The sequence below is a fragment of the Moschus berezovskii genome, chromosome 1 (genome assembly GCF_049115385.1).
Source record: "Moschus berezovskii isolate FMDL1 chromosome 1, NW_MosBer_1.0, whole genome shotgun sequence".
NCBI lineage: Eukaryota > Metazoa > Chordata > Mammalia > Artiodactyla > Moschidae > Moschus > Moschus berezovskii.
Window position 1 is genome coordinate 80726726 of NC_142460.1, and position 19795 is coordinate 80746520.

At 39.4% G+C, this 19795-nt stretch overlaps 1 protein-coding gene across 15 annotated transcripts in view; it reads right to left on the minus strand.

The window, feature by feature from the left end:
• The window catches only part of ZBTB20 (zinc finger and BTB domain containing 20), an 891891-nt gene that overhangs the window by 570535 nt on the left and 301561 nt on the right, over positions 1-19795 (minus strand). For 2 of the 15 annotated variants that reach the window (XM_055429604.2, XM_055429526.2), the window contains exon 4: positions 12955-13010. The exons of the other annotated variants lie outside the window; for them this stretch is intronic. The gene's annotated coding sequence lies outside the window, so the exon portion shown is untranslated. The remainder of the gene's footprint in view (positions 1-12954; positions 13011-19795) is intronic. 15 annotated transcript variants of the gene reach the window in all.

The window sequence follows — 19795 nt, forward strand, 5'->3', positions numbered from 1 at the left end:
CTTCAGGAGCTGATGATGGACAGGGAAGCCTGACACGCCACAGTCCATGGGGTTGCAAAGAGTCAGACACGACTGAGCGACTGAACTGACTGTGTGCAGTTTTGGAATTGAAAGATCCACAGCATGACTTGGGATTAAAGTGTCTGAAAAGTTAAAGGAAGGGCATTGAACTTGACCTATTACATAATGGGATTATAATAGTTTTGGAGAGGGTAATCACAGAATTTTTCATGAAACCCTAGATTATCAATACTACAGGGTAAACCTAAAGTTCGGAAAAGTACAAATAGAGTCAGAGAAGGAAACCCTCTTCAGTATTTTAAAGAATAAATCCTGGGTGTTCATTGGAAGGACTGATGCTAAAGCTGAAACTCCAATACTTTGGCCACCTCATGCGACGAGTTGACTCACTGGAAAAGACTCTGATGCTGGGAAAGGTTGGGGGTGGGAGGAGAAGGGGACGACAGAGAATGAGATGGCTGAATGGCATCACCGACTCTGTGGACATGAGTTTGAGTGAACTCCGGGAGTTGGTGATGGACAGGGAGGCCTGGCGTGCTGTGATTCATGGGGTCGCAGAGAGTCGGACACGACTGAGCGACTGAACTGACTGACTGACTGACTGACCTTGAAATGAAAGGCAGCAAAGACTTAGAGATTCAGTAAACCACTACACCATTCAGATATGAACTCAATCAAATCCCTTATGATTATACAATGGAAGTGAGAAATAGATTTAAGGGACTAGATCTGATTGATAGAGTGCCTGATGAACTCTGGACGGAGGTTCGTGACATTGTACAGGAGACAGGGACCAAGACCATCCCCATGGAAAAGAAATGCAAAAGAGCGAAATGGCTGTCTGAGGAGGCCTTACAAATAGCTGTGAAAAGAAGAGAGGCGAAAAGCAAAGGAGAAAAGGAAAGATATAAGCATCTGAATGCAGAGTTCCAAAGAATAGCAAGGAGAGATAAGAAAGACTTCCTCAGTGATCAATGCAAAGAAATAGAGGAAAACAACAGAATAGGAAAAACAAGAGACCTCTTCAAGAAAATTAGAGATTCCAAGGGAACATTTCATGCAAAGATGGGCTCGATAAAGGACAGAAATGGTATGGACCTAACAGAAGCAGAAGATATTAAGAAGAGGTGGCAGGAATACACAGAAGAACTGTACAAAAAAGATCTTCACGACCAAGATAGTCACGATAACATGATCACTGACCTAGAGCCAGACATCTTGGAATGTGAAGTCAAGTGGGCCTTAGAAAGCATCACTACGAACAAAGCTAGTGGAGGTGATGGAATTCCAGTTGAGCTATTTCAAGTCTTGAAAGATGATGCTGTGAAAGTGCTGCACTCAATATGCCAGCAGATTTGGAAAACTCAGCAGTGGCCACAGGACTGGAAGAGGTCAGTCTTCATTCCAATCCCAAAGAAAGGCAATGCCAAAGAACGCTCAAACTACTGCACAATTGCACTCATCTCACACGCTAGTAAAGTCATGCTCAAAATTCTCCAAGCCAGGCTTCAGCAGTATGTAAACCGTGAACTCCCAGATGTTCAAGCAGGTTTTAGAAAAGGCAGAGGCACCAGAGATCAAATCGCCAACATCCGCTGGATCATGGAGAAAGCAAGAGAGTTTCAGAAAAACATCTATTTCTGCTTCATTGACTATGCCAAAGCCTTTGACGGTGTGGATCACAATAAACTATGGAACATTCTGAAAGAGATGGGAATACCAGACCACCTGACCTGCCTCTTGAGAAACCTGTATGCAGGTCAGGAAGCAACAGTTAGAACTGGACATGATAGGAAAAGGAGTGCGTCAAGGTTGTATATTGTCACCTTGCTTATTTAACTTATATGCAGAGTACATCATGAGGAATGCTGGGCTGGAAGAAGCACAAGCTGGAATCAAGATTGCCGGGAGAAATATCAATAACCTCAGATATGCAGATGACACCACCCTTATGGCAGAAAGTGAAGAGGAACTCAAAAGCCTCTTGATGAAAGTGAAAGAGGAGAGTGAAAAGGTTGGCTTGAAGCTCAACATTCAGAAAACAAAGATCATGGCATCTGGTCCCATCACTTCATGGGAAATAGATGGAAAAACAGTGGAAACAGTGTCAGACTTTATTTTTTTGGGCTCCAAAATCACTGCAGATGCTGATTGCAGCCATGAAATTAAAAGACGCTTGCTCCTTGGAAGGAAAGTTGTGACCAACCTGGATGGTATATTAAAAAGCAGAGACATTACTTTGCCAACCAAGGTCCGTCTAGTCAAGGCAATGGTTTTTCCCGTGGTCATGTATGGATGTGAGAGTTGGACTGTGAAGAAGGCTGATCGCCAAAGAATCGATGCTTTTGAACTGTGGTGTTGGAGAAGACTCTTGAGAGTCCCTTATACTGCAAGGAGATCCAACCAGTCCATTCTAAGGGAGATCAATCCTGGATGTTCATTGGAGGGACTGATGCTAAAGCTGAAACTGCAATACTTTGGCCACCTCATGCGACGAGTTGACTCACTGGAAAAGACTCTGATGCTGGGAAAGGTTGGGGGCGGGAGGAGAAGGGGATGACGGAGAATGAGATGGCTGGATGGCATCACCGACTCTGTGGACATGAGTTTGAGTGTACTCCGGGAGTTGGTGATGGACAGGGAGGCCTGGCGTGCTGTGATTCATGGGGTCGCGGAGAGTCGGATACGACTGAGCGACTGAACTGAACTGAAGCAGTTGGAGAAATTTTATGGAGGATATACCAAAATAGACTACAATGGTATTTATATTTGAGATTGGCATCATGGAAGAAAATTAGTCTTTCAATCTATTGATTGATGTCTCCTTTTGCAACCAAACAGGCAGGATGGATCACAGCTTTGATGAAGCTACTCCAGAAGTATGAACAGCATTCCTCTAAGATGTTATTTTGTCCTGTTAGGGACAGGGTGACAGTCGCTGCTTTATGGCTGGTCTTCATGGAGAACCATCATTAACTAGCCATTTGTAAACATTTCTCTATACATTTGTAAACTTTAGATTTCTGAACTTTGACTACTGAATATTCCAAAGATATATACCTACTGTTCTGAGAGCAAAATAGTTTCTCTGATGACAAGTCTTGCGGGTTGAATGGTAGCTCTCTAAAAGATAGGCCCACATTTCAATCCTCAGGAGCTGAGAACATGGCCTTATTTGGAAGAAGGGTCTTTGCATATCTAATTAGGTTAAGAACCTCTAGATAGGATCATCCTGGATTATCCAAGTTTGTAGCCCTGCCTGCATACTAAGTCACTTCAGTCATATTTGATTCTTTGTGACCCTATGGAACACAGCTTGCCAGACTCCTCTGTCCATGGGATTTTCCAGGCAAGAATACTGGAGCAGGTTGCCCTGCCCTCAGGGGATCTTCCTGGCCCAGAGAAATACAATCACATGCCTCTATAAGAGACAGAGGAGAAGACACAGACACAAAGGGAAGGCCACGTAAAGAAGGAGGCACAGACCTCAGATAAACAGCTGCAAACCAAGGAATGCATGGAAGAGCAAGTAATTCTCCCTTTGAGCCTTCAGAGTGAATGTGGCCCTGCTGATTCATTGATTTCTGATTTCTGACCTCCAGAGCTGTGAAAGACTACCTCTGTTGTTTGAGGCCATCAAGTTTGTGGTAGTATGTTATGGCAACCCCAGGAAACTGATATACTTAGAACAAGGAATTGTTTCACAAAGAGGTAATGGAATGGATTAGAAACAACATTTATACAAGATAGACTCAGATTTTAACCTAGATTTTCTCTGTACAACTTGTGTGATATGAAAAAGGAAGTTACTTTATATCTCTGATCGTCACGCTTCTTATTAGTAAAGTGATGGTTAAGTTCTCAATGTAAGGTCACTGTGGGATATGGAGGTATGTAAAACACCTCACTTACTGTAAGCATTACAACAGCAGAATATTATTCTGATCAATATTCAATACTCGATTAATCTATTAATAATTAATTTAAAAATGTGCCAAATATCTATAAAAGTTAAAAACTGTTGTTTTCCTTGAGACTAAACATTTTAGCAAGGTATTAATTAGAGCATAAGGGATTGATTAATGTGGAAACTGGTTGTGCAATACCAAATGTTTCGAAAAACTTTTAATTTCAAACTTACTATTCATGCCATTTTAAGCCACCTCCTCAGTTTTCAGTGGAACCATATTCAGTCATGTTTCTTTACTGTCTCATATTTAATATCCTCCCTAGTTTCTTATAGACAAATAATAAAAAGTAATGCCAGAGTATTATCGGAAAATATTTGCATCTAGCCTGGGCTTAAGTCAGCCAGATACAGAAGCAAAGACCGTGTTAATAGAATTCTCCTAAATGTTAGTCTAAGAAAATTGACAATAGCACAATAATCTCTAGGACAAAGTTATCAAATTTATACCAATCATGAGCACCTTTGGTTAATCTTAACACTAAGGCAGACAAAACAATAAAAGTAACTCTAACAATAATTTTCCTAGAGGGACAATATAGGAATCATGCAATTCGAGTATTTCATATTCTGGAATAACTCCTTAATATCAGAAAATTGAAACTCTAGTAAAGTTATTGAAAATACATGCAACAAAAGTGAAATAAATTTTTAAGAATTGATTTTTTTTTGCTTTTCTAAGGATAAATATTTATAAGAATAAATACTGTAAAAATAAAAAATAGTGAAAATATAACAGATTAGCTATAATATTATGTATGGTGATTAAAACATTTATTTATTTTGGCATTGTGCTTTGTACCATTTATTAAATAAAAATTTAAAAAAATTTATTTATTCTTTCACTCATTCATTCTCTCAACACCTATTTATCAAATGTCTCATCAGTACCAGGCATTAGTTAGGAATAAGAGATAAATATTGAATGAGATATAATATCATTTCCTATCTTAAAGAAGATTTAACTAAAACAATCAATTAAAATAAGGCTTACATTATAGGAGCACAGTGTAAGGAAATTAATTGGGGAAACAAGGAAGACATCCAAAGAAAATGAGCTATAAATTGAGACCCACTAAGTTATTTCTGTAAGGGGAAATAGGGGAAAATGGAGACGTTTTCCATCCATATGGAGGATATCTGTAAAGACCAGAAATGAGAGTGAGGTGTGTGCTGAAAGCATGAAAAGAAGTTCAGTATGATTGGAGCATGGGCTTCCCTTGTGGCCCAGCTGGTAAAGAATTCACCTGCAATGTGGCAGACCTAGGTTCGATCCGTGGGTTGGGAAGATCCCCAAGAGAAGGGAAAGGCTACCCACTCCAGTATTCTGGCCTGGAAAATTCCATGGATTGTATACTTCATGGGGTAGCAAAGAGTCGGACACAACTAAGCAACTTTCACACACACAGGATTGGAGCATAGGAAGCCAGGGAAACAGTGATTTAAGTCAGACTAGAAGAGGAGACAGGGGCTAGATTTTAAGATTAATATTAAGGAAATTAGGAGAATGCTGCAATAACTTGGGTGAGATAAGATGGTACTGTAAACTAGAGTGTTAGCTTTGGTATGGAGAGGAATGAAAACATTTAATACATACTTAGCAGAATGATCAAAAATATTTCCAAACATACTAGCCTGATACCCTATTTAAATTTACTACCCACCTACTCGGAGAAGGCAATGGCAAGCCACTCCAGTACTCTTGCCTAGAAAACTCACTGTATATAAGTCTTCATCTCTTTTGCCCTATATTTAAAAATGAATTGGCTGAAGCATAATTGTAAGACAATAATTGCACAAATTTAAATTTTATAAGATTTGACACATTGACCAATGAAATAACTATGACAATTAAGATAGCAAAATTATTTATCACCTTCAAAACTTTCCTTATGCAAGCATTGATCTAACTTCTGTCACTATACGTTAGTTTATATTTTCCAGAATTTTATATAAATGATCTTATAGTATGCACTTATTTTGCCTGTTTTCGATTAGTATAATAATTCTGAGATCCATTAGGTTGTTCAGTTCAGTTCAGTTTGGTTGTTCAGTCATGTCCAATTCTTTGCAACCACATGGACGGCAGCATGACAGGCCAGCCATCACCAACTCCCAGAGCTTGCTCAAACTCATGTCCATCAAGTCAGTGATGCCATCCAACCATCTCATCCTCTGTTATCCCCTTCTCCTCCTGCCTTCAATCTTTCCCAGACTCAGGGTCTTTTCTCAGGAGTCAGTTCTTCACATCAATGTCCAAAGTATTGGAGCTTCAACTTCAGCATCAGTCCTTCCAATGAATATTCAGGACTGATTTCCTTTAGGATGGACTGGTTTGATCTTCTTGCAGTCCAAGGACTCTCAAGATTCTTCTCCAACACTACAGTTCAAAAGCATCAATTTTTTGGCACTCAGCTTTTTTAATGATCTAACTCTCACATCTATACATGACTACTGGAAAAACCATAGCTTTGACTAGATGGACCTTTGTCAGCAAAAAAATGTCTCTGCTTTTTAATATGCTATTTAGGCTGGGCTTAAGTTTTCTTCCAAGGAGCAAGTGTGTTTTATTTTCATGACTGTAGTATGTATCAATAAACTGCTCCTTTTCATTGTTAAGTAGTACTCTATTGTACAGATATGTTACAGTTTGTGTATCCATTCACCTCTTGATGGACATTTAAGCTGTTTATAATTTTTAGCTTATACAATAAAGCTGCTAGGAACATCTGTGTACAAGGTTTTACAAAGATATACTTTCCTTTCTTTTGTGTAAATACATAGGAGTAGAATGACTGGATCACATTGAGTATATGATTAACTTCAAAAACAACTGTCAGAATGTTTTCCAAAGTGGCTGTACCATTTACTTTCCCACCAGTAATGTATGAGGTTTCTGATTTTTCCACATCTTTGCCAATATTTAGTATGGTCAATCTTTTTAATTTCAGCCATTCTCATAGGTGTAGAGTAGTGAACTGAGTGTCTCATTGTAACTTCCCAGGTGGCTCAATGGTAAAGAATATATCTGTTAACACTTGAGACTTGGGTTCTATCCCTGGGTCAGGAAGATCCCCTAGAAAAGGGAATGGTAATTCACTCCAGTATTCTTGCCTGGAGAATCCCATGGACAGAGGAGCCGGGTGGGCACAGTCTATAGTGTTGCAAAGAGCAACCAGCAACAACTGTTTCCCTTTGTGGTTTTAATTTGCATTTTCCTAATGAAAAGTTGGCTTGAAGCTGAACATTCAGAAAACTAAGATCATGGCATCTGGTCCCATCACTTCATGGGAAATAGATGGAGAAACAGTGGAAACAGTGTCAGACTTTACATTTTTGGGCTCCAAAATCACTGCAGATGCTGATTGCAGCCATGAAATTAAAAGACGCCTTCTCCTTGGAAGGAAAGTTATGACCAACCTTGATAGTATATTAAAAAGCAGAGACATTACCTTGCCAACAAAGGTCCGTCTAGTCAAGGCAATGGTTTTTCCCGTGGTCATGTATGGATGTGAGAGTTGGACTGTGAAGAAAGCTGATCGCTGAAGAATTGATGCTTTTGAACTGTGGTGCTGGAGAAGACTCTTGAGAGTCCCTTGGACTGCAAGGAGATCCAACCAGTCCATTCTAAAGGAGATCAATCCTGGGTGTTCATTGGAAGGACTGATGCTAAATCTAAAACTGCAATACTTTGACCACCTCATGCGACGAGTTGACTCACTGGGTAAGACTCTGATGCTGGGAGGGATTGGGGGCAGGAGGAGAAGGGGACAACAGAGAATGAGATGGCTGGATGGCATCACCGACTTGATGGACATGAGTTTGAGTGAACTCCAGGAGTTGGTGATGGACACGGAGGCCTGGCATGCTATGATTCATGGGGTCGCAAAGAATCGGACACAACTGAGTGACTAAACTGAACTGAATACACTTCATAATTCGCTTGTCTTTTTCATTAATGAATCCCAAGTATCTAGAATGGAACCTGATACATAGTAGGTATTCAATGAACATTTGCTTAATAAATAAAAATTTCCAGAAGTCAAACACAAATTGTGGTGAGAGTTTGTAGACAACACAGAAAATTAAATAGTCTTAAGTGCAAGGACATATTCAATTTTTGTTATCTGATCTAATACAAACATTTATTGATATAAGTACCCAAAGTAATAGATTCAGTTAAAGAAATTGGTACCCTCTGCCTGGAGATAATTCTCCCCCAAAATATGAATTTGAGATTCTGCAGAACTTAAATGTAAATAGTGAATCTCCTACCCATCTCCATCCCCCACACCCCCAGTAACTCAAATCCTATATGAATTTTTGTAAATAAATTAAAGCTGCTGAATTCTCGAAAACTCTAATTGTGCCAATTATAAATAAGCCTCGGGATGGATTTCAACCAGCAGCGTCCCCAAAACCATTATCTGAAACTCTAATCCATTATTTTTTCTTTCATAATTAATTTTTCTAAGTAGGTCAGTACTATTCATTTTATTTAAGTGCTGTTCCAGCAATCCCATTTTCTCAACAACCAAAATCAACTATAACTATATACATATATTTTTAAATTAAATATACTAAAACATTCTTATGCAAAACACTAATTAGACCATTAAAGTTTTTTCTAATAAGTAATAAGATAATGCGGAAAAGGAAATCGCAACCACAACAGTATTTTTGCCTGGAGAATCCCATGGACACAGGAACCTGATGGGCTATAGTCCTTGGGTTGCAAAGAGTGGGACATGACTGCTTATAAGATAATGCACTATATTGGTATTCAATTGCATATCTTGAGCATACATAGTCAAATAGAGTCTTGTAAGCACCTCAAGGATGTCTAGATATATGGGTTCTTAAATAGGTATATCTCATAAGAAAAAGCTTATTTTAGTATATTTTAGCATCCAAATCACTAGGAACAATTACCAGAAATTTATATAAGTAAAATAAACACATGATATTGTAGATATACATTTTACATGTTATATGTATAACTATATATACCTGCCTGTTTTTTTTGTGTGTATGAAATCAAAACTCAACTCAACTGGAACACAGGAGATGAAATGGTCAAGCAGTCAACAGAATTTGCCACACTGAGAGCTTTAATTCTAAGAGAGCTCCTCAGGTCCTCCTCACTTAGAACTTACATATTCTCTACTAGGCGCAATTTTAAAATCTTTGGAATCTGCTTTCCTATCCTCAACAGACTAAATATTGATAATGCAAAAGTGTAGGGGAGGTTGTGATTGATGCTAGCTGCCAGCAGCCTGACACAGGGAGAAAAGAGAGCTTTGATAGAGCTCTGATAGAGCATCTAGGCAATGGGGGCACTAAGCCTGCTGGTTACGAGGAAGCCTAGTGGAAATGGGCAAAATTTCTGGGAGGAAGGGTTTGATTCATTTGAACATTCTCAAAGGATGAAATTTTTGAGACTCAGTGACAAGGTGATATGGATCCAATAGGAGACGGACAGTAAATAGAAATTCATTATTTTGTTATATAATGCAAGTTGCTTTCTAAATGATTGTTTCCCTATAAATTTATCACCATGTATTTGTGAACATTCTGAGTGAATTAATACTGCCTAATTTTTTTAAAAAAGCACCTTTGACACTACAAATTAGCAAACTCTTTCTTAAAAGAAAATGAGAAGTTGAGATCTTGTATTTCTCATAGAGCAAAATAGAACCATCACAAGTGTATCCATTATAAACCACTGAGGTACAAATTTAGGGAAAATTAGGCTGAAAATGGGGCTTCCCTGGTGCTCAGTGGGTAACGAATCCTCCTTCAATGTAGGAGATGTGAGTTCGATCCCTGGGTCGGGAAGACCCTCTGAAAGAGGAAATGGCAACCCACTCCACTATTCTTGCCTGGAGAATCCTATGGACAGAGGATACATTCCATAGGGTCACAAAGAACCTGAAGCGACTGAGCACACAGGCTGAATATGGGGCTGCTGTCCATAGGGTCACAAAGAGTCGGACATAACTGAGCAACTAAGCACAGCACAGGTGGCACTAGTGGTAAAGAACGTGCCTGCCAAGGCATGAGATGTAAGAGATGGGGGTTCGATTCCTGAGTCAGGAAGATCACGTGGAGGAGGGCACAGTAACCCACTCCAGTGTTCTTGCCTGGAGAATCCCATCGACAGAGGAGCCTGTAAGGCTATGGCTCATAGGATCAAAAAGAGTTGGACATGACTTAGGTGACTTAGCATGCACACAGGCTGAATATGGAATACTATCTTAACTTTCTGCAATGCCCCCTGAACTGTCACCAGAGTTCTTAATTCAAATATGTACTCCTGATCTAAAAATATGCTAGCCCAAGAAACTGAATGATTACCCCTCAGCTGAAAGCATATTTAGTGACCTGAGACAGGAGAAATTTCATTTCAGTCAAGCAAATGGTTTTGGTTTTCCAACCAAGGGAAAGCTTCATCATGTAACAGCCATCATTATAATGGAATGTGACTGATTTTTTTTTTTAAAAGATGTGTTTTAACACAGACCTCTAATAAGGGCTATTTTTCATAGCAGTCACCCTGATAGAAACTTGTTCCAGGGATACCGTCATTATTTGAAAGTTGAGGCCATTGCCTTTAGAGTTAGTTTCTGAAAAAAACAGCCTTTTTGCTTCATAGCTACCCTTTCTCTACCACCACATGCTGCTGATTACCCTACTATGAATGTGCCTCACTTACACTGATCAACAAAAAGCCTCCTCCTGGATTCGGTATCATGGTCTACTTATCCTGAGTTTTGCTCAGGGTTGGGGTTGGAGAGGGTTTATGGGAATTAAGACAGTCTATTCTTGACCACTGAATCTGTGTGGCGTACCAAATTCCTTTGGCCATAAAGCAATATAAAATTGAGATTACCAAGGCACTATACCCGGGACCAGAGAATAAAATTCTCCACAACAAAGAGGACTTTTAGGAATCATTTTCGTCTAAAGTTTGTGTGCACATGTTTCTGGCATGGCTCTTAATTGACCTGCTCTTCCAGTACATGGTGCCTGGAATCTGAAGGGAGAACTTTGTCCTTACCAGGACAGTTGTCATAAAGTAACACAGTAAATAAAGTATAATGAGTTAAATTTGAGCACCTAGTCTAGGGTTCTATGTACCCCGTGGGTCTTCAGTAAGAATTTGCTAATTATGTCTGAATCACTTTCAGTGTGAATAAACCACATACATGCTGCTATTAAAACAACCAACACAAATACTTTCTAACTTCCTGGAAGTAAAAAAGCGAACATGCAGAGTCACTCTCACCCTTCCTAATCCCCTCTCCCTGCAAAACAACTCAAAGGAAGAAAAGAATACAAAGGGAAAGTGAATATAAGAAAAACAATTAGCCATTGCCGTCTGCAAAGCCTGTAATGTTATCTAGAATGATAGCATGGCCATTGTTCAGGCTGCCAGAGCCCTGCATGTTTGCTAGCTCACCCCAGGTCCTGGGAGAATAATAAACTAAGCAGATTAGATTGTAGACTGATGCCTCAATGCCACCACCACCTCACACAACAAGCAGACTGTTCTAAGCATCTGAACACATGCAGGCAGGTAAACCCAGAGAATGGGCACTCCATGTTGGCGGGAGGGGAAGAGGCTGCCAATAAACAGGGCCTGTTTATTACTTAACAGTTGGTACTGCTGGAGGCCTGGCACCACTATAGAGCACTCTCTGTTTCAGTGCAAGTCAGCCTGATTATGAGAGCGTGTGAGCCAAATCGTGTTTACCATAGTCCGTGAGAACCTCAGTGCCCCCAACAGACATGGAAATTCTTACAACAGCTCTCATCCAAACAGAGAACACAGCTCCTGAGATGGAGGTAAAAGGCTCTGTGTGCTTAAATCTTGTCTGGTCATCTGCTCAGTGTCTCTACATGTACTTGCTTTTCCTCTGCTTAAGACTAGTCATTCCTCTTCAATGACATGTGACTCTGCTTTTGGTTCCTCTCCTTTGGGACCTAAATCAATCAAAAAATGTGTGAATCGCCCATCTACTAATAGTGCTCAGGCTAGCTGGCATGCTTTGGCTTTCCAGCAAAAGAATTTGCTGCACATGACACCTACCTCCTGATTCGCCAGGACTGCCTCTGCAGTAAGTCTTCTCTGCCAATGTGGGCCACAGGTGGATGCCTGCCTACAAATCCAATCAGCTGGATAATGCGCAACTATCACAAGAGTGGACCTTAATGACAAAGAGCCCTGCTTAGATGGGTCACCCCATTAACTTTGATTTGATTATTCTGCCACACCAGAACACTTGGCTTTACAACCACAGATGGCACCAGCTCAACATAAAGCCTGTAGAGAAAGTAGTCATGTTGGGTTCATAGATGTTCAAAATATTAAATATGATATAAAAAATAAAAATGGTAAGTATTGAGATAGTCTCTGGCTCATTAGGAAAACACTAATTATTTTCAACAAATAAAAAAGTCAGACTTTGATGCTGGGAAAGATTGAGGGCAGGAGAGAAGGGGCAACAGAGGATGAGATGGTTAGACAGCATCACCAACTCAATGGACATGAATTTGAGCAAACTCTGGGAAACAGTGAAGGACAGGGGAGCCTGGCACGCTGCAGTCCATGGGGTCACAACAGCAATAGAGCATGTGAGACAATTGTGCTAACCAGGCAACACAGGTCATCTAATCATTTCCTTTGAAATTTAACATAAATCAACCATTCTTTTAAGGGTAAGAATCTTGGCTTTTATCTTTAATATACACCAATCTTCAATATACACAATATATATCAAGCTTTTAATACCATGCATTCTATACATTTTTAAATAAATTTGAGATAAAATGGGCTCAACATAAACTAATTCAATATTTTGAAACTTAATTGTACCTTGTATACTTTCCCTATGATCATGAGTAAATCACCAAAATGCTGTCTACCGATGAAGAGAGAGGCAAAATAAAACATATTGTCTTACCTGAAACAATGTATATTGATTTTTCTGTTTTGTAATTGACAGCTGATATTTACATGCTGAAATATCAAAATGTTTTTTTGTTTATTTTTCCTTAATAATCTGTTTGTTTTTCCTTAATAATCTCTCAAGTTTAAATGCCACTCAAAGAAAATAATATATGCTAAGTATAGCCGAATAAAGTTAATTTTATATTTTTCATTTTATTATGTTCTCAAAGACAGTACTTGTCCATAAGCCATAGGTCAGATACACATACATAGTAAAGAAAACTACAACAACAGAGCAGGTATGAAAAAATAATTTCCTGGTTTAGGATAAAGTTAATTCCTAATTTAAAATTTAATCACTTCTTCTACTGATCAGAAATACTTCATAAACAGCCCCAAATTAAGGAAGTTAATTCTAAAATCAAGGGGCTTCTCTCAAAGCATCCTGCATATAATAATGCTCATAAATGCTAGTTAACAGCAGAGCAATGGGTCCAATTATAGGTTCACAAAAGGAAAAGTGCTATTTCAGTCATGACAAAAATATGAACCAGGATTTTTCACAATGAGTAGATTAAAGATGAGTGACATGTGTTTATCTTTGCACTAAAATACTTCACAGCTAGGCAGAGACATTAGTAACAGTTCATACGGTTGACAGATGACTATGTGCTAGATACTCCTTTAAGACCTTTATATGAATGTACTCATTTAATCCTCACAACAACTGAATAAATATGTACTATTATTTCCACCATTTTACAGATAAGGAAATTGAGACACAGTGAGGTTAAGTAACTTGCCTGAGGCAGACTCTAATAGCACTGATCATTCCATCTGAGATCTGTATTTAATTTAAAGCTATGTGGTCCCAGAGGCCTGTAAAATGTTAGTGCTAAAGCAATTTAAAATTATCTAGTGTATGGTTCTAGAATTCCAGGTTGGAAAAGAGGTTTAGGAAGATTGTGAAGCCTCAAATTTTTGTAAACAGATATACTTTTCTGAGAAAAGAATATGAACTATGAAACTAGTCTAATTTCTCAAGTGAGAGATTAAAGAAATAAAGCTATGCATATAAATGTCATATATTCCAGTTAGTCCCTCACATTGAGCCTTCAGGTTGCAGACTTTCCAAGATGCAATTGTGCATTCCATCAACGTAGGTGTGAGTGGAACTGCAGCTTGCCCTCTGTCTCCTGTTGCTGACGATCCTCCACCTCAGCCATGTCCCACCTCTCCCCTCCAGTTAGTAACTCTCATTGCCTGAACATGTGATGCCAGCCATTGCACTGTTAAGTTCAGTTCAGTCGCTCAGTCGTGTCCGACTATTTGCAACCCCATGAATCACAGCACTCCAGGCCTCCCTGTCCATCACCAACTCCCGGAGCTCACTCAAACTCATGTCCATCGAGACAGTGATGCCATCCAGACATCTCATTCTCTGTTGTCCCCTTCTCCTCCCACCCCCAATCCCTCCCAGCATCAGACCCTTTTCCAGTGAGTCAACTCGTCGCATGAGGTGGCCAAAGTATTGGAGTTTCAGCTTTAGCATCAGTCCCTCCAATGAACGCCCAGGATTGATCTCCTTTAGAATGGACTGGTTGGATCTCCTTGCAGTCCAAGGGACTCTCAAGAGTCTTCTCCAACACCACAGTTCAAAAGCATCAATTCTTCGGCAATCAGCTTTCTTCACAGTCCAACTCTCATATCCATACATGACCACAGGAAAAACCATAGCCTTGACTAGATGGACCTTTGTTGGCAAAGTAATGTCTCTGCTTTTTAATATGCTATCTAGGTTGGTCATAACTTTCCTTCCAAGGAGCAAGCGTCTTTTAATGTCCTGGCTGCAATCAGCATCTGCAGTGATTTTGGAGCCCAAAAAAACAAAGTCTGACACTGTTTCCACTGTTTCCCCATCTATTTCCCATGAAGTGATGGGACCAGATGCCATGATCTTTGTTTTCTGAATGTTGAGCTTCAAGCCATACTTTTCACTCTCCTCTTTCACTTTCATCAAGAGGCCTTTGAGTTCCTCTTCACTTTCTGCCATAAGGGTGGTATCATCTGCATATCTGAGGTTATTGATATTTCTCCCAGCAATCTTGATTCCAGCTTGTGCTTCTTCCAGCCCAGCGTTCCTCATGATGTACTCTGCATATAAGTTAAATAAACAGGGTGACAATATACAACTTTGACGTACTCAGTTTCCTATCTGGAACCAGTCTGTTGTTCCATGTCCAGTTCTAACTGTTGCTTCCTGACCTGCATACAGGTTTCTCAAGAGGCAGGTCAGGTGGTCTGGGATTCCCATCTCTTTCAGAATTTTCCACAGTTTATTGTGATCCACACAGTCAAAGGCTTTGGCATAGTCAATGAAGCAGAAATAGATGTTTTTCTGGAACTCTCTTGCTTTCTCCATGATCCAGCGGATGTTGGCAATTTGATCTCTGGTGCCTCTGCCTTTTCTAAAACCTGCTTGAACATCTGGAAGTTCACGGTTCACATATTGCTGAAGTCTGGCTTGGAGAATTTTGAGCATGAATTTACTAGCGTGTGAGATGAGTACAATTGTGTGGTAGTTGGAGCATTCTTTGGCATTGCCTTTCTTTGGGATTGGAATGAAGACTGACCTTTTCCATTCCTGTGGCCACTGCTGAGTTTTCCAAATTCGCTGGAATACTGAGTGCAGCACTTTCACAGTATCATCTTTCAGGATTTGAAATAGCTCAACTGGAATTCCATCACCTCCACTAGCTTTGTTCGTAGTGATGCTCTCTAAGGCCCACTTGACTTCACATTCCAAGCTGTCTGGTTCCAGGTGAGTGATCACGCCATTGTGATTATCTTGGTCGTGAAGATATTTTTGTACAGTTCTTCTGTGTATTCTTGCCATCTCTTCTTAATGTCTTCTGCTTCTGTTAGGTCCATACCATTTCTGTCCTTTATCAAGCCCATCTTTGCATGAAATGTTCCCTTGATATCTCTAATTTTCTTGAAAAGATCTCTTGTTTTTCCTATTCTGTTGTTTTCCTCTATTTCTTTGCCTTGATCACTGAGGAAGGCTTTCCCATCTCTCCTAGCTATTCTTTGGAACTCTGCATTCAGATGCTTATATCTTTCCTTTTCTCCTTTGCTTTTCGCTCCAAGGTACTGTACTGTAAGATTAAAAATGTTTTCTTTATTTTTTGTGTTTGTTTGTTTGTTACGTATTATTTGTGTGAAAAGTATTATAAACCTCTTACAGTGCAGTACTATATAACCAATTGTGTTAGCTTGATATCTAGGTTTGTTGGACTTATGAACAAATTGGACTTATGAATAAATTGGACTTATGAATGTGCTCTCGGAACAGATCTCATTTGTATGCTGGGAACTTGCATGAGAAAGAAAGTAGAAGAATGAAGCCTAGAAACCAGAGCCCCTTTCATTATCTTCTTAACCCTAACTCCCTTAGCTGACTTGGCCTTCCATGGCAGGAGAAATCTGAGTGAAGGACACAGAGACTTTACCTCTGCTCCCTATTACTCACTAAAGCAAAGGAAGGAGACAAGAAGAACAGAAACTCTCATGGAGTCTGCTCTTGGATAGTCAGTGCTAATGGGGGAAAGGTGAGGGAACACTTAAGAATTTTAAAATTCTTGAAATTTCTTTTTATTTCTCTTGGATCTCTTAATGGTAATTTATATTTACGCAGAAATCATCTATGTGTCCAAATTTTTCAAATTTATGTGTAAAGTATTCATAGTAATTATTTTAACTTCTTCTGTTTCTATGATTACTTCCCTTCCTGTATTTCTGTATTTGTGGGCTTTTTCTCATTTGGTAATTAATCTGAATGCAGAGTTCCAAAGAATAGCAAGGAGAGATAAGAAAGCCTTCCTCAGTGATCAATGCAAAGAAATAGAGGAAAACAACAGAATAGGAAAAACAAGAGACCTCTTCAAGAAAATTAGAGATTCCAAGGGAACATTTCATGCAAAGATGGGCTCGATAAAGGACAGAAATGGTATGGACCTAACAGAAGCAGAAGATATTAAGAAGAGGTGGCAGGAATACACAGAAGAACTGTACAAAAAAGATCTTCACGACCAAGATAGTCACGATAATGTGATCACTGACCTAGAGCCAGACATCTTGGAATGTGAAGTCAAGTGGGCCTTAGAAAGCATCACTACGAACAAAGCTAGTGGTGGTGATGGAATTCCAGTTGAGCTATTTCAAGTCTTGAAAGATGATGCTGTGAAAGTGCTGCACTCAATATGCCAGCAGATTTGGAAAACTCAGCAGTGGCCACAGGACTGGAAGAGGTCAGTCTTCATTCCAATCCCAAAGAAAGGCAGTGCCAAAGAATGCTCAAACTACCGCACAATTGCACTCATCTCACACGCTAGTAAAGTCATGCTCAAAATTCTCCAAGCCAGGCTTCAGCAGTATGTAAACCGTGAACTCCCAGATGTTCAAGCAGGTTTTAGAAAAGGCAGAGGCACCAGAGATCAAATTGCCAACATCCGCTGGATCATGGAGAAAGCAAGAGAGTTTCAGAAAAACATCTATTTCTGCTTCATTGACTATGCCAAAGCCTTTGACTGTGTGGATCACAATAAACTGTGGAACATTCTGAAAGAGATGGGAATCCCAGACCACCTGACCTGCCTCTTGAGAAACCTGTATGCAGGTCAGGAAGCAACAGTTAGAACCGGTCATGGAACAACAGACTGGTTCCAAATAGGAAAAGGAGTGCGTCAAGGTTGTATATTGTCACCTTGCTTATTTAACTTATATGCAGAGTACATCATGAGGAACGCTGGGCTGGAAGAAGCACAAGCTGGAATCAAGATTGCTGGGAGAAATATCAATAACCTCAGATATGCAGATGACACTACCCTTATGGCAGAAAGTGAAGAGGAACTCAAAAGCCTCTTGATGAAAGTGAAAGAGGAGAGTGAAAAGGTTGGCTTGAAGCTCAACATTCAGAAAACAAAGATCATGGCATCTGGTCCCATCACTTCATGGGAAATAGATGGAAAAACAGTGGAAACAGTGTCAGACTTTGTTTTTTTGGGCTCCAAAATCACTGCAGATGCTGATTGCAGCCATGAAATTAAAAGACGCTTGCTCCTTGGAAGGAAAGTTATGACCAACCTTGATAGTATATTAAAAAGCAGAGACATTACTTTGCCGACCAAGGTCCGTCTAGTCAAGGCAATGGTTTTTCCCGTGGTCATGTATGGATGTGAGAGTTGGACTGTGAAGAAAGCTGATCGCCGAAGAATCGATGCTTTTGAACTGTGGTGTTGGAGAAGACTCTTGAGAGTCCCTTATACTGCAAGGAGATCCAACCAGTCCATTCTAAAGGAGATCAATCCTGGATGTTCATTGGAGGGACTGATGCTAAAGCTGAAACTCCAATACTTTGGCCACCTCATGAGACGAGTTGACTCACTGGAAAAGACTCTGATGCTGGGAAAGGTTGGGGGCGGGAGGAGAAGGGGACGACGGAGAATGAGATGGCTGGATGGCATCACCGACTCTGTGGACATGAGTTTGAGTGTACTCCGGGAGTTGGTGATGGACAGGGAGGCCTGGCGTGCTGTGATTCATGGGGTCGCGGAGAGTTGGACACGACTGAGCGACTGAACTGAACTGAACTGAACTGAATGCTGACTTGGTCTTTCCAGGTGGAGCTAGTGGTAAACGACCCGCCTACCAATGCAGGAGACATAAGAGACACAGGTTTGATCCTAGGTTGGGAAGATCCCCTGGAGGAGGGCCTGGCAATCCACTCCAGCATTCTTGCCTGGAGAATTCCATGGACAGAGGAATCTGGCAGGCTACATTCCATAGAGTCGCAAAGAGTAGGACACGACTGAAGGACTGAAGGGACTTAGCACATATGCATGCAATGTTGATTTATTTATTGTTTTGTCATTTTCTTTGTAAAATACAATTCATGTCTCTTTGATTTTCTAATTCATTAATTTCTGATTTTATTGTTTATCAATTTTTTCCTTCTACTTTGCATTTTTTTTCCTTTTAACAAACTTCCTGAGATGAATGCTAGTATGTTTATAATTATTTTTCCTCATAATGTTAATATTTAAAGCCATGGACTTTCCTCTGAACACTGCTCTAACTCTACCCATATGTACTTATTTTCTGTACATTCTGTAATCCCTCTGTAATTAAAAAAATAGATTTTAAAAGTTTAAATTTTACCAAGAGATAATAGTTTTAATTTTTTCTTTAATATTAATCTCTAACTCATTATGTTATGATTGAATATAGCCTGAATTTTCTCAAATGTCCTTCAGGCATAATAGTTTTTCTTCTTTGATCTTTTAACATGGCTAATTGTATTAGAAGACTTCCTAAAAATAAACCATGTTTTTAATAGATGACTTTTTAGTCTCATATTTATTGCTTTAAAATAAAATATATTCTTGATCTTAATTCTGCCACCTTATTTTATATTATTTATATTATTTCAAAATAATTTCTTTTCTCTGATTTACTTCATTAATGTGTTTTCTTCCTAATAGTTTGGAAGTTTTATCTCAGTTTGTTAATTCTCCTATTGAAGTGTTTCTCAAACTTTACAGGCTTTATTTTAAATGTAGGTTCCATGTCTTATCCCTCTCCATCAAAAAAAATTCAGTAGGTCTGGACTGAGACTATTCTAAGGGTTAACTTTATATATTTTAAAATGGAGATAAAGTCTTATTTTTTATTCTATGACTTTATAATACAAATTTGGTTTATCTAAAAAATTATCCTAAAAATCATGAAAGCACTCCACTATATTCCTTTTACCCTTCCCTCTCTCTTTCTTCTTATGGCTGGACTTTGATTAA